Source organism: Nicotiana attenuata, unplaced genomic scaffold (assembly GCF_001879085.1).
Source record: "Nicotiana attenuata strain UT unplaced genomic scaffold, NIATTr2, whole genome shotgun sequence".
Classification (NCBI taxonomy): Eukaryota; Viridiplantae; Streptophyta; class Magnoliopsida; order Solanales; family Solanaceae; genus Nicotiana; species Nicotiana attenuata.
In genome coordinates this window covers 93,973-107,643 of record NW_017671379.1, presented here as the reverse complement: position 1 = coordinate 107,643, position 13,671 = coordinate 93,973, and the positions used below count along the sequence as shown (strand labels likewise).

Genomic DNA, 13,671 nt, shown 5'->3' with positions numbered 1-13,671 from the left:
CTTCTGATCCGCATAACTCTTCTGTCTGGACTGAGCTGTGCGAAATCTTTCCTGAATCAACTTTACCCTTTCCAAGGCATCTTTCACCAAATATGTACCATACAACTTAGCCTCGCCAGGCTAAAACCACCCAATAAGAGAATGCCATTGCCGACCATATAAAGCCTCAAATGGATCCATCTCGATGCTAGACTGATAAATGTTGTTGTAAGCAAATTCGGCCAAAGGCAAGAACTGATCCCACTGCCCTCCAAAGTCAATCACACATGCTCTAAGCATGTCCTTCGGAATCTGAACTGTCCGCTCTGACTGCCCGTCGGTCTGCGGGTGGAATGTTGTGTTGAGCTCTACCCGCGTCCCCAACTCACTTTGCACGGCTCTCCAAAAATGGGAAGTAAACTGAGGCCATCTATCTAATATGATGGAAACAGGCACACCGTGCAACCAAACTATCTCCCGAATATATATCTGAGCCAACCTCTCTGAAGTATAGGTAGTCATAACCGGAATGAAGTGTGCCGACTTGGTTAACCTGTCAATAATGACGCAAACTCCATCATACTTCTGCAATGTCCGCAGCAACCCAACTACGAAGTCCATAATAATGCGCTCCCACTTCCACTCAGGTATAGGCATCTGTTGAAGTAGGCCACCTGGCCTCTTGTGCTCATACTTAACGTACTGGCAATTCAAACACCTAGCCACATACTCAACTATGTCTTTCTTCATTCGCCGCCACCAATAATGTTGCCTCAGGTCACGATACATCTTCATAGCACCTGAATGAATGGAATACTGTGAACTATGTGCCTCCTCTAGAATCCTCTCCCTCAAGCCATCAACATTAGGAACACATAGGCGACCCTGGAGTCGCAGAACACCATCCTCGCCAATAGAAACCTCCTTGGCACTACCCTGTAGCACCATCTTTATGAGAACTGCCAAAATGCGGATCATCAAACCGTCGAGCCTTGATCTCCCCCAATAGTGAAGACTGAGCAACAACACATGCAAGGACTCAGCCGGGATCTGAAATATCCAACCTCACAAGTTTGTTAGCCAAGGACTAAATGTCCAAAGCTAGTGGCCTCTCCTCTGCTGGTATGAAGGCCAAGCTACCCGTACTCTCTGCTTTCCTACTCAAGGCATCTACGACCACGTTTGCCTTGCTCGGATGATAAAGAATGGTGATGTCATAATCCTTTAGCAACTCAAGCCATCTACGCTGCCTCAAATTGAGATCCCTCTGCTTGAACAAATACTGCAAGCTGCGATAATCGGTATAAACCTCACATGACACCCCATACAGACAATGCCTCCATATCTTAAGAGCATGAACAATCGCTATTAACTCTAGGTCGTGCACAGGGTAATTCTTCTCATAAATCTTTAGCTGACGTGAAGCATATTCAATAACTCACCCCTCCTGCATCAATACACATCCCAAGCCAATGCATGAAGCGTTGCAATATACCGTATACATCCCCGAACCAGAAGGCAACACTAGAACCGGTGCCGTAGTCAAAACTGTCTTGAGCTTCTGAAAGATCGCCTCACAATCATCGGACCAATGGAAAGGAACACCCCTCTGGGTCAATCTAGTCAAAGGTGATGCAACAGATGAAAAGCCCTGCACAAATCGGCAGTAATAACCAACTAACCCTAGGAAGCTCCTGATCTCAGTCATTGAAGTAGGATGCGGCCAACTCTGAACTACCTCAATCTTCTTGGGATCCACCTTAATACCCTATCCTAATACAGTATGCCCCAAGAATGCTACTGACTCTAGCCAAAACTCACACTTGGAGAACATAGGATATAGCTTCTGTTCTCGCAAGGTCTGAAGTACTACTCTCAAATGCTGCTCGTGCTCCCCCAGGCTACGTGAGTATATCAATATGTCGTCAATGAAGACAATAACAAAAGAATCAATATAAGGCCTGAACACCGTGTTCATCAAGTCCATAAACGCTTCTGGATTATTGGTCAAGCCAAAAGACATCACCAGAAACTCGTAGTGGCCATATCTAGTACGAAAAGCAGTCTTCGGGACATCTGAGTCCCGAATATTCAGCTGTTGAGGATGTTAATGTTGAAGAAGTAAGACTAGAGCCAGCCAAGTACTTTGAGGATATAAATTTTGTTGACTCTAGTATCATTGATGTTGAGGATGCTGAGAGTCCTAAAGTTCATGTGTTTGAGCGCATTGGTCCACACTCCAAGCATTTTTCCACATTATGTTTGGATGATGATATGGAAATAGAGTCATCCGAACCAATTGAAGAGTCAAGGAATGAGGAACAAGGTGCATATATTCTGGAATTCTTCTTGCCAGACAGTCAGGATTACATACCTCATACAAAGGCCAAGGAATGCAGAATACTACATTATTTCCTTGGGCCTGTTATATTCGTTCCACCGCCCCATGACCATAATCATAAGCTTGAATCAAAATTTGGGGTTCAATTCATAAGCTCGAGGTGGAGGCAAAAAGTGATTCGCGTCATGCAGCGACGTTAAATCAAGCGCTTGTTGGGAGGCAACCCAGCTTTATTGCTTTCTTTTATTTTTTTATTTTTTGTAATTGTATTATTTTTGTAGTTTCACTTTTTTATTTTTTAGGAGAATGGAAAGCAAAGGTATTGGAAGGATGCAACAGCAAACCAAATGGTTGGAACTAAGTGTGAGGTACCCGCACGAAGGACCAAGCTGGGGGGAAGTCTGAGTACCCCATGAGCTGTAGTGCTTCGGCCTTTGGCCTACCAGGGAGTCTCTTTTACCCTTTTTATTAGTTATGGTGTGCATTGGAGACAATGCACAACGTTAAGTGTGGGGTGAGGAGATTGTCTGGGTGACTTTCTATGCTATTGTAGTTGTGTTAGTTTAATTAAATAATAATTTTTTTTTAAAAAAAAGATTGGACTTTTCCCGACGATAGATCTATTAGACAATTTTCTTGAGGGATTTAAGTCTAAAGAAAAAAAACAAAAAAAAGATTTTCTTTGTAGGTAGTGTAATAATTCCCCCTTGATTTTTCTTTGTGCCGCGATTCTTTTCCAAGGGTTTTATTTGAACCGGGTGTAGTTAATTTTTTTATTGGGAGTAGGAGCCATTATGTTGTGTTTTGAATTGAAGCAATATCTCTTGACTTGGTTATGCCTTGAGAATAGTGAGTACTTTGGTTGTGACGCTTAGGCTCAGTTTTTGACTCTTGCATAAGTACCTTAAATTGTATGATTTTATATTTGCTTAACTGCTTTGACTAGAGTGTCTTGATGAAACCAATCCTGAGTGAGTTATGTGCCATGTGTGTGTAAGGATTTGTTATATTCTGTGCATTGCATTTGATGCCTAGAACTTGCCCCGTGTGTTTGCAAAGCGAAATAGTAGTGTTGTTCAGTCTTGGAAGTGATATAGGCGTTTTCTTGTTGAGCCAGATATGTATATTTTACCCACTTAATTGTTATGTATCGTAGTTAACCTCTTTGAGCCTATAATCCTTTTTCTTTGGCAATCACATTACAAGCCTTACCCATTTGTTTGAATTAACCATCTATTTGAACCTTTTCACCTCTCATGAGCACTTGAATTGTTATGAACTTTGTAAAAGTTAAAGTGTGGGGTGGCTGGTTTGGCTTTTGAGTGGAACTAATTGAATAAGGAGAAAGGTGCACTGTTTTGAAAAAGGAAGAGCCACTTGATTTGAAAAAAAATATAGTTGGATTGTTGTGGAAAAACAAATTCCTTGATAAGTGGTGGCTCTTGACGTAAGTGTGCATAAAGAAGAATGGGGTAATTTACATTGATGTGAAGGTGGAATTTTGGTTTGACATAAGTATGGGGTTTAAATGTTAAAATGTATGTATTAAAGTGCTTAGGGAGGTGTAGTCACTCTTATATCTAAATGAATCCTACCTGTCCCGTAGCCTACATTACAACCAAATAAAGTCCTAATTGATCCTAGATTGAATGAGCTCGATTAGTGGAGTAGTACACTACGGGCAAGCTTATGGTGCATCTTTTATGGCATATGAATGTTATTTCTGAGAGTGAGTGAATTCTTTCTATCTTGAGTTCCTAAGTGTTCTTAAATTTTATTGTGTGGAACTACTCTCTCGTATTGTGTGAGGGCACTTGATTCATGAAGGAAAGGTAATGTCAGTGACCTCTATGTTAGATTAAGTGGGTGAGTTGTGAATAATGCGTGGTACTTATGAGTCAAATCTTGAGGTGAAGATGTTATGCTTTTGTGCTTAGTCTATTTTAAATACTCTTGGTGTGATGAGTTAGGAGAATTGTTTAAAAAGGTCGTGTCTATAAAAAAAAGTGCATATTGATTGCTCGAGGACGAGCAAGAGTTTAAGTGTGGGGTGTTGATAAATGATGAAAAATGCATATTTTTTAGTATATTTGCATATTAATTTTTGTGTGTGTCGTGGGAGATTACATGATTTTCGAAGTGAAATATACTCATTATGTGTTTCCTATGTGTAGGAACGAGTTTGGATGCTAAATGATCAAAAGATGACAATTCGACACAAAAAGAAGAAATTAAAGGAGTGGGAGCTCGTCTATTCTCTTGCGTGGCACGAAGTCGAACGCGAAAAAGGAGAAAAGTTAAGGCACAAAACAGCGAAGCGAAGAAAAGGCACGGAGCGCTTCGCGAAATGGAAGAATCTCAAAAAGCTGGATCCGCGTCAAAGTCCGTGTCTAGACGCGAAGGCAAATGCGGATCCGCGTCAAAGTCCGTGTCTAGACGCGAAGGCAGACGCGGATTCCAGCTCTCCCATCCGAAGTTGGATTGAAGAATTTCGCCCCTCATCAACCCTAGGTCATATAAATACATCCTAAAACACTACTTTGAAGGGAGAGACACTACTTTAGGGTTAGACAACACCCTTGGGGGCAAGAGGCAAGGAGGATCATTGGGCATCAATCTTTAATCTTCTTCTTTGTTCTTTTACCTTTGAATATGAATTCGTTTGTAATTTTTGTTATTTTCATGAGTAGCTAACTTTTCTAATCTAAGGTTTTGGTGAAACCCGTTGGGGATGAATTGGTTGTTATAAGTAATATAGATTTGAATTAGTTTAATCTCTATTTGTTCAACTATGTTTTGATTGTGGTTAATTGAAAGGATCCTTAATTAGCCGTTCCTATTTATTATGTATCTGCTTGAGAGAGAGTGCATATTTAGGTAGTTGTTTGAACAACATCACTCCCGGAGTATAGGCGAGAGTCATAACCGAGGGTTTAGAGGTTGGATTAGAGATAACGATACCTCGGGTGCGATCTAAGTGAACTGTAATGCGAATCTAGCTAGCGTAGCTTGAGAGAGTGCATCTAGTAAATTATCATAATTGCTTGAGAGAGATTTATGATAGCTGGAGAGTTCATGATTGATAGAGGCAACTAAGTCAACGCTATAAGAAACGTACAACCAAGGAAATCAACAGCGGGGGAAACCATTACCTTATACCTTTATTCTAATTGTTTACAATTCAAGCATAGTTAGTTTTCAGCTGTTTATTTATTTTCAATCTTGTCTTCTTGGTGATATTAAACAGATACAGCTAAGCCTTAGTTCTCTGTGGGATTCGACTCCGGACTTTTAGACCGAATTATATTTGCAGCGACCGCTTATCCTTTTTAGGACTAGAGTTGGGCGTGATCTGGGACCCCTTCTTGGATTAACCCTCTGCACAAAATATTCAAGGAAGATCTCACACGAGAGGGTAGATTCTGGCTCAGCTTTTTTCACCTCTCGATTGATACCGTCCCGGAATGAAACTGATATAAGCATTGAGAAGGCTCTTCCCATTGCATGCATTATGACTGGGATAAAAATTGATGTGGGTGACTTTATCTTTCGAGAGATAGGGATCCAGGCCAAACAGACAGCCACGTCACTTCCATTCCCATGCCTGATCACATCCCTCGGTAAGGTTGTGGATGTTCCTTTAATGCTACACATTGACAGGGCGAGAAAAGCGCTGAAGGATATTGATATCACGCGCATAAATGACGCGGTGCCACCGGTAGCTGCTGCTCCCCCAGAGGTTCAGACCCAGATTCCTGCTGATACAAAGCCCTCAAACTCCCAAACTCTTGTTTCTCCTCAGGCTATTGTTGCCTCCTCCACAGCCCACCTCTCAAGCCAATATTGCTCAGCCTTCTGCCATACTGCTAGCTGTTTCGAGGCTTGGTCTCTTAGCTCAACATGCAAATGCTAAGGTAGACCAGCTTCTGAAGAACCTCCCTACCCTCATCAGGACGACATTGACTCCTATCCAGTCTTCAGTGACGTCCCTCCAACAGCAATAAACATCTTATGGGGATCGCCTGAAGCAGCTCGAGGTGCGGATTGAAAAGATAGAGCGGGGTGAGGTTGGCGACTTACCAATGCTCCGTGATGATGTTTCCACAATGAAGACTGAACTCCACAAAATGCAGACTCTCGAGTTCGATCTATCCTCTCTTATGCCCAAGGAATGTAAGCAAGGAGTGGACACAGTAGTGGCTGGATTGGATCTTGACTTCTCCACCTTGATGACAGCTCCTGCACCTCAAACTGTCGGGGCTTCCCAAACTCCAGCTGCACCTGCACATAGACATCCCTTCTGAGGAAAATTCCGGACACTCTGCAGAGTTAGTAGGTAGGGAGGCAGGTGAGGGAGAGACTAATAAGGAGTCATGGTCCGAGGAGGATGAGGGTCCTCAGGAGAAAGGTAATCAGATTGTTGCCCCTACAGTTGAAGAGGAGGAAAAAGCAGTTGTTCAGAAGGCAATCGAACATTCGCTAGCAGACATGGTCGCCCAAGCAAATCCATCGAACACTCAGCTATCAGTAGGCGAGGCTAGCAGCTCACAGCCCTAGCTCCAGTTTCGAGCGAGTTGGAGATCCCTCCTCCATCAGTGGAGGTCACTCCTCATATCGAGATCTCCTCGGTCCCAGCTTCACCATCAGAGGGTGACCTCACCATCATTCAGCCGGCTTCCGACTCCCATAGAGCTTAGTGCACCTCAGGGAGCCCCTAAACTCTGTTTTACATTCTTATGCATTGGGGACAATGCATGTTTTTCAGTTGGGAGTGGGATAGCCTTGTACAAACTTTTTTTTTGTGAATTAAACTCTTGTACATGTTTTTGTGTTATATCAGCAAACTTGTGTTATGATTCTGTATATACTTGTGTTGTGTGGTTTTCGTACATAGGTTATCTTTGTATGTAAAAAAAACCAAAAATAAGTAGATAGTTGCATGTTCATCTTTAGTAATTAGCAATGAATCCCCCTTGGTTTTTCTTCGCCAGGTTCTTTTTTAAGGGTGTAATAGCAGAACCATGGCAGTAGAATCAAATATTTCGATCGGTTTGGTGTAATTATCTAGTTTCAAGCATGTGTTCCTGTAAATAGCCCATACCCTTCCATTAATATAAAAAAGGAAATCAACTGTGTGAACTTGAGGCTCGCTCTTTGACTCTATGTTTACCTAGAGTTATACATGTAAATATGATGAAAGCTTCGAGTTGCCAAGTGTTGACTCAAGGGCTAAAACTATGTTGAGTCAAACAGTTCATGTGCCATGTGTGTGAGTCTTTGTATAAATAATTCTTGTGTTTACTTCTACCATCTAGAACTTGCCCGGTTGGTCTTTTGCTGCTAATGATAATTACATTTGGTTGGAGAAATGACCTTAGGCAGTCATTGTGATTTTGGAAAACCAGTTACCCTTTCAAGCTACCCATTGTATAGATATTATCACTAGTTACCCCACTTGAGCCTTTAACCTTTTCTTTGGCCACCTCGTTACAAACCTTTCCCCTTTTGTAAAATAATTCCCTCTTTTGAACTTATCCCTCCTTGAACATTGAGAATGAGGCTAAAAGCCTAAGTTGGGGGTGTGGTGTCAAGCCAAAAATTGGCAAGGTTGTACAGTGAGTGATGGAAAGTATACCTCAAGGTATGAAACTATTCAAGCTCCAAAAGCAAAATAAATAAAAAGAAAAAAATATACATATTTGCAAGATAAAAGAAGAAAAAGAAAAGAAAAAGAGATGTATGTATATATATAAATATGGAGCCTTGAAGAAGATTAGAGAGGTATTTAAGGTGGTTACATTCCTCACATACTGTTGTGATACTGACTTTTATACCTTCAGTTGGATTTGATGAAGGAAACAGTTTACACAAAACGTCAGAATTTGCAGCTTTGGCAGAAAAATGTTCTGCCATACATCCATCAATTATGTGTTGCCGAAGGGATTCTCCTTTCTTTTAGAAGGCTCCTCGATCTAAAATCAGCGTACTGAACTCATCAGACTTAGTTAAACTCAAGAAACAATATTTTATTCTGATAAAAGCACCCCCTAACCAAAAGAGAAATACTTGATTTGCTGTTATGGGTACCTATACTGGCATAAGACAAGCCAGGTCAAAATATCATGATTGTGTTCCTCAAGACAAATTTGTACTTAGTTGGCTGATCTTGAGTCGGTGTAGTTCTTGGAATCCTAGGAGCTAATTCTTACATGCCAAAAAGATCTTTTACTTGCAAGTGGCAGAAGAAAGATGATTCACTAATTATTTTGGGATACATAAGTTTGCAACCCGGAGTATCTTAAAATAGTTTCTCAGTTCTTGATCTTTATTCTGAAAAGATGACTTAATATATGTCCATTCTCACACCATCCTCAAAGTGACCATCACATTGGACCAGAATAAGTCTTACAAACTAAGTCAATGGTTCACCAAGTCGAGGCCCAGATCAAGCTTGCAGAGCTAGCGAGTAATGCTATCAAGTAACAAAGCCTAACTTTAATAACTTAAGCCAAATGAATCTTATCCTCATTTTTAGGTCAGTAGTCCATCCAGGGTGAAGATCATAATATGTGCAAATGACAGAAACTGTGGAGCAATTACAATATTCTAAACTATCAGAAAAGAAACATATTTAGGTCAGAAATCCTTAAACAGCTTTCTTGAGAATTAAAACATAAATCTTCTCCTTTCTACTTTCTCTTAGTTTCTCTCACCTTTTACTTTAAAAAAGAAGTGGTTATCAATTTTGTGGTCCTTTTAATCATAGAGAATCTAAAACAAAACAAGAAAGGAAATACTGACCTTGGCACCAGGAGCCCACTCCCGATAATTGATACCTGTAGCACTGGCAACAAAGCTCACAGGCAATTAGTGACTGGCACTTCAGCCCCTCTCAGTAGAGCAAATTTACAAAAGGGAAGAAGGAGCACCTACTGTAAGGTTAGGCTTACAAATCTGATATAATATACATATATTCCAAGGAAAAAAAATCAGAAAGTAAAACGATCTACCATAAAGGGATGAAGTACATAGATTCTCTTCAAAACAATTAGCTGTAACACGAGCTCCAGACAGTTCCTTCTCGTAAATATTAGCTTCGGAAGGTCACTTTCCGGGAATCACTCCTGTTGTCTGAGATAAATACTTCAAATTCCAATATATACCATGCCTAGATTGCTAGAAACTAGATGATAGCTATTTTTAGTAAAGGGCTGAGCATTTCAAGAATTAACCGCTGCTATTACATGTCTCCAAAATTTTTTGAGAATGATAACATTTTATAAATATAGATCAGCACAAAGTTTGTGCTGCTAAAAGCTACATCCCCAAAAAGTAAAAGAATCCCCCACTACAAAAACTTACAAGGATTCTATGATATCAAGTATGGAGTCACTATCATTTACAGGGCATTCTTTACACCAAAAAAGAAAAAGTACTAAACAGTTCATTTTGATTTTCTGAATGGAGTCTCCAAATACAAAATGTAATCTGTTTCTCTTTCTTTTATCTGCAGATATTACAACCTATATTACCTTTTCACTCCGCTTTACGTTTGAGTGTGGGCCAAAGAAGTACCAAGTTGGCGTCAACGAATAACATTATGGCATGAAACTGACAAGGTTTTGCATAAGGTCGGTCTCGAATACCTTCAGAAAGAATTCGTAACCACGAGAAAAAGCTTCCAAACAACCCTCACTTGTCAATTGCCTCCGTCATTTTTTGTACTCTGAAAACCTAAAAGTGGACAGCATAGGAAAAAAAGTCTTTAGGCTACACCGCCACATTTTCTATGTTTATCTAGCAACTAGCAATGAGATTACAAGTCGAACATTCCCACCCAAGAGCTTTAATGACCAAAAACGCAATGAGATCTCATCCTATGTAGTTACAGAGAGGATGTAAGCAAGATTTTTTTCCATCGATAAAATTCTCTCCAATTGCGTTAAACAAGTTGAACATTCCCGCCCAAGCTTCTCCAGAGCTGTGTTTTTAGGCAAGCTCCAGTGGCATTCTCTATTGTCTTCTGGAAGTCGCTCCTCCACAAACAAACCTCCTCAGAAGTTGTGTCTTGGCACTTTAAAACTGTGCCTTTCCATTTTACTTGAGCTTCCCATGAATGGTGCTCTATATTCAATATCCTCTGCTACACGATGCCTTAGTCCCCACTTTATAGTAAAATGCATTTCTCCTGATACCAAATGGTAATTCCCACGACAAAACTAGTTTCACGTCCTCCTCTAATGATGCGGTGCAGCTACGCACGCCCTGCACTAGTATTCGTCGAATAGTGCTCCCTTGTCCAAAAGACATCTATGCTGGTCGTACAAGTATGACGGGTCTAATTACCTTCTATCAATTTTAGGACATTTACTGTGGATAGTGCTCATCAGCTCATGTATGGAATGTAAACAGTGCCTCTACATATAAAACTCGTATGTATGAATAGTATTATGAGGATAATTTGTATTATACCTGTGAATGCTGCCCATGCTTACACGGAACCAAACTATTGCCTAGTCCTAGTACCACTGGCAGGGACATGCAATATACCGATAGGGATAATACAACCGAGTGTTTTGATGCCATTTGTTGAGACAAAAGACACCCACAGTAAAATAAAGGGAAATAATGGTAGACATTGAAACTTCCGATTCTCAGACAAGGAAAAAACCATGACTAAAGAGAAAATAATATCAATATCATAGAGAATAACATACACTTACTACTCTTTTATCACAAGTCTTCAAGATTATCACACTCAAAAGAAAACAGTCTCTCCTTTTGTGTCTTTATCTTGTTCAAAGTTAGCTTCCTCAATTGCTACTTGTGTGAGACAAAATAGGTCACCTATTGGAATAGAGATTTTGGATCCAAAAAGTTTTTTTCCATAAACTGAGATAAGCATGTGTCTGTTGCAATTATCTAAACAAGACTGTTCAATAAGCCTTAGGCATTCCAATATTATGGAAAGGATCTCTCTACAAAATCCCAAACTGATTGTACAAAGGGCTTTAAGTGTGATAGGATGAGCTACTGTATATTACTTATCATGGTTCTATAGGCACTCTTTGCTTATATGATGCCTAACACCTCAAATTTGCAGGTAATAGGGGTAGATAACTTTCTACTATTATGTACTGGGAGAACCTAAGGGCACCAAAGCATACTCATGCCTCCCTCTGAACTAAGAGTGCACACAAATTTGTTCGCATGAGTTAGCAACGATACATCAACTGTAGCTAGAAGCCATGCATCAGGCATCTAGAATACGGAAATATAGAGAAGACTGGTAACACTTTTTACGACACTGTTCTTATGGGAACAAAATGCAATAACAATTTCACTTACGCAGACCCAGGACGATATATATTTAGAAGTATTTTCCGCAAGAAAATCTGCCACCTCCCCCCCCCCCCCCTAAAAAAAAGAGATAAATAATAAGAACTCTCCTTTCATGCGGTTGAAGATTAATGTAACATACCGTAACATACCGGGGAATTTTCTGGAACTGTATCAGCAACATCCAATTGTTCAGTTGAGGATGAGGAGCTACCACTCTGGCTGCCAGGAACAAGGACTTTCCCTGATGCTGCAACTGTAGAAGATCGGGATTCGGGCTCGTAAGAAGACTTTTCAGCAAAGATCTTCCCTACATATATATATCAGATTAGTGTTATATCTCCACTATGCTACTTAAATGTCAATTAATCAAGGTTGAAGAGAGCAAAGATTTGTGTGACTAGAAGTGATGCTGCAGAAGCAATAAAAAAGTTTTTTCTCCAAGCACAAATTTACCAAACTATTTCAACTACATGTTTAGTCTCTCGGAATCAAACAGTCCCATCTAGCTTAAACTAATGTTAAAAGGATCTCATTCTTCAGAGTGACAATATTCTCATGGTAAATCAAGAAATTTCTATAGTGGAGTCTACAAAAAGTAGAACAACAATGACATCACTTAGTAGCTTAGAAGCCCCATTTTCTAGACAAAACCTCAACTTTCACTATTCAATCAACAAATCAACTAAAAAAACAAAATTCAAAAATATTCGATCACACAAAAGAGGGAAAAGAAGTATAACCACTGATCATTCTTACATTTTTACTTTTTGAGAGAATATACTTTAGTACTAACTATAGAGAATACCCAATTACAACAAACCAAAGAATACACAAACACAAACACACACACAGAAAAGGGGACAGGGTAGTACGCGAAACAGAGTGCTTTTTCAAGAAGACAGAAATGTTAGGATTCCTCTGATCAACATTGAAAGTGAAAGCAGGGGATTTGTGAAGCGATGAAACAGTAGGAAAACGAACACCAGAGAGTGTGTACACCATTATTTTCCTTAGGGTTTTACGAATCTTAGTTCATGAGATGAGGTTCGAGTCCTACACTAAAACTACAGATCTGATAACTAACTGTCAAAAGTGTGCTGAGTTCAAGGCGCCAAGAGAAGCGTAATTATAGAGAGAGACAGCAACCGAGTTGAGTGGCGGAGGTTTTATATTTAGTGAAACCAGATTTTATACGTCATCTAAATGGGACTCTAAATTTTATATTTAACTCTATTTTTTTTTAAATACCGAGTAGTTTTATATTTAAATTTGTTTTTTTACTCCCTCGGTTGTGTTTCATCTGGCACTATTATTTTCAAGTAAGTACATTTTTCAAAGGAATTTTTTTATTGTATATTTAAAAATAATTTTAGTTTAAAATTCTTAGTTTATCGATAATGACATATCTTTTAGAGCCAAAAAAATCTAATGATATATTTAAGATTATAATTTTAAAAAAAATAAAAATTAAACTCCATGCCCAGTTAAATTATGCCACATAAATCAAAACTCATAAAGTATTCATTTTTTTACACTCCTGCACTATATATATAAATAAAACTCTTCGGCTCAAATAAAAGCCAGGGTTCTCATTATGTTACATAGTGATAATAAATCTGTTTGTTAAAATTTGGAAATATGACACTGTATAACCGCTCTAAAAAATAATATCTTAAAAGATGTATATTTTGTGTCTATACAATTTTGTGGCAACTGAATATAAATAGTTTTGTCTGCGGACTAAAAGTGATTGTTGCTGTTGAAGGGTTAATTAGACAATCTGATAATTAACTATGGTTAATCATTATTGTAAATACCAACTCTGTTGGTTAGTTAGTTAGTGAAGTAGTTAGTAAGTAATTAGAAATAGTATAAATAGTCTCTTGTCTTAGCTGAAAGGGTAGAGCAGTTATTTTTTCTCAATTCATTTCAATGGAACAGTGCTTCCTTTCTTCTCTTCTCTACTGATTGAATTCATTCTCTACCTAAACTTCAGATCCTTCATCCAT

The 13,671-nt window shown here is 39.3% G+C and overlaps 1 long non-coding RNA gene across 1 annotated transcript; it reads right to left on the bottom strand.

Annotated features, from left to right (window-relative positions):
* Window positions 1–8,060: 8,060 nt before the first annotated feature.
* Window positions 8,061–11,989, bottom strand: LOC109207919. Its single transcript, XR_002065074.1, has 3 exons — window positions 11,802–11,989; window positions 9,122–9,164; window positions 8,061–8,292 (listed from the first exon to the last, which is right to left on the bottom strand). It is a non-coding gene; the product is annotated as an uncharacterized LOC109207919 (long non-coding RNA).
* Between the last annotated feature and the right edge of the window lie 1,682 nt (window positions 11,990–13,671).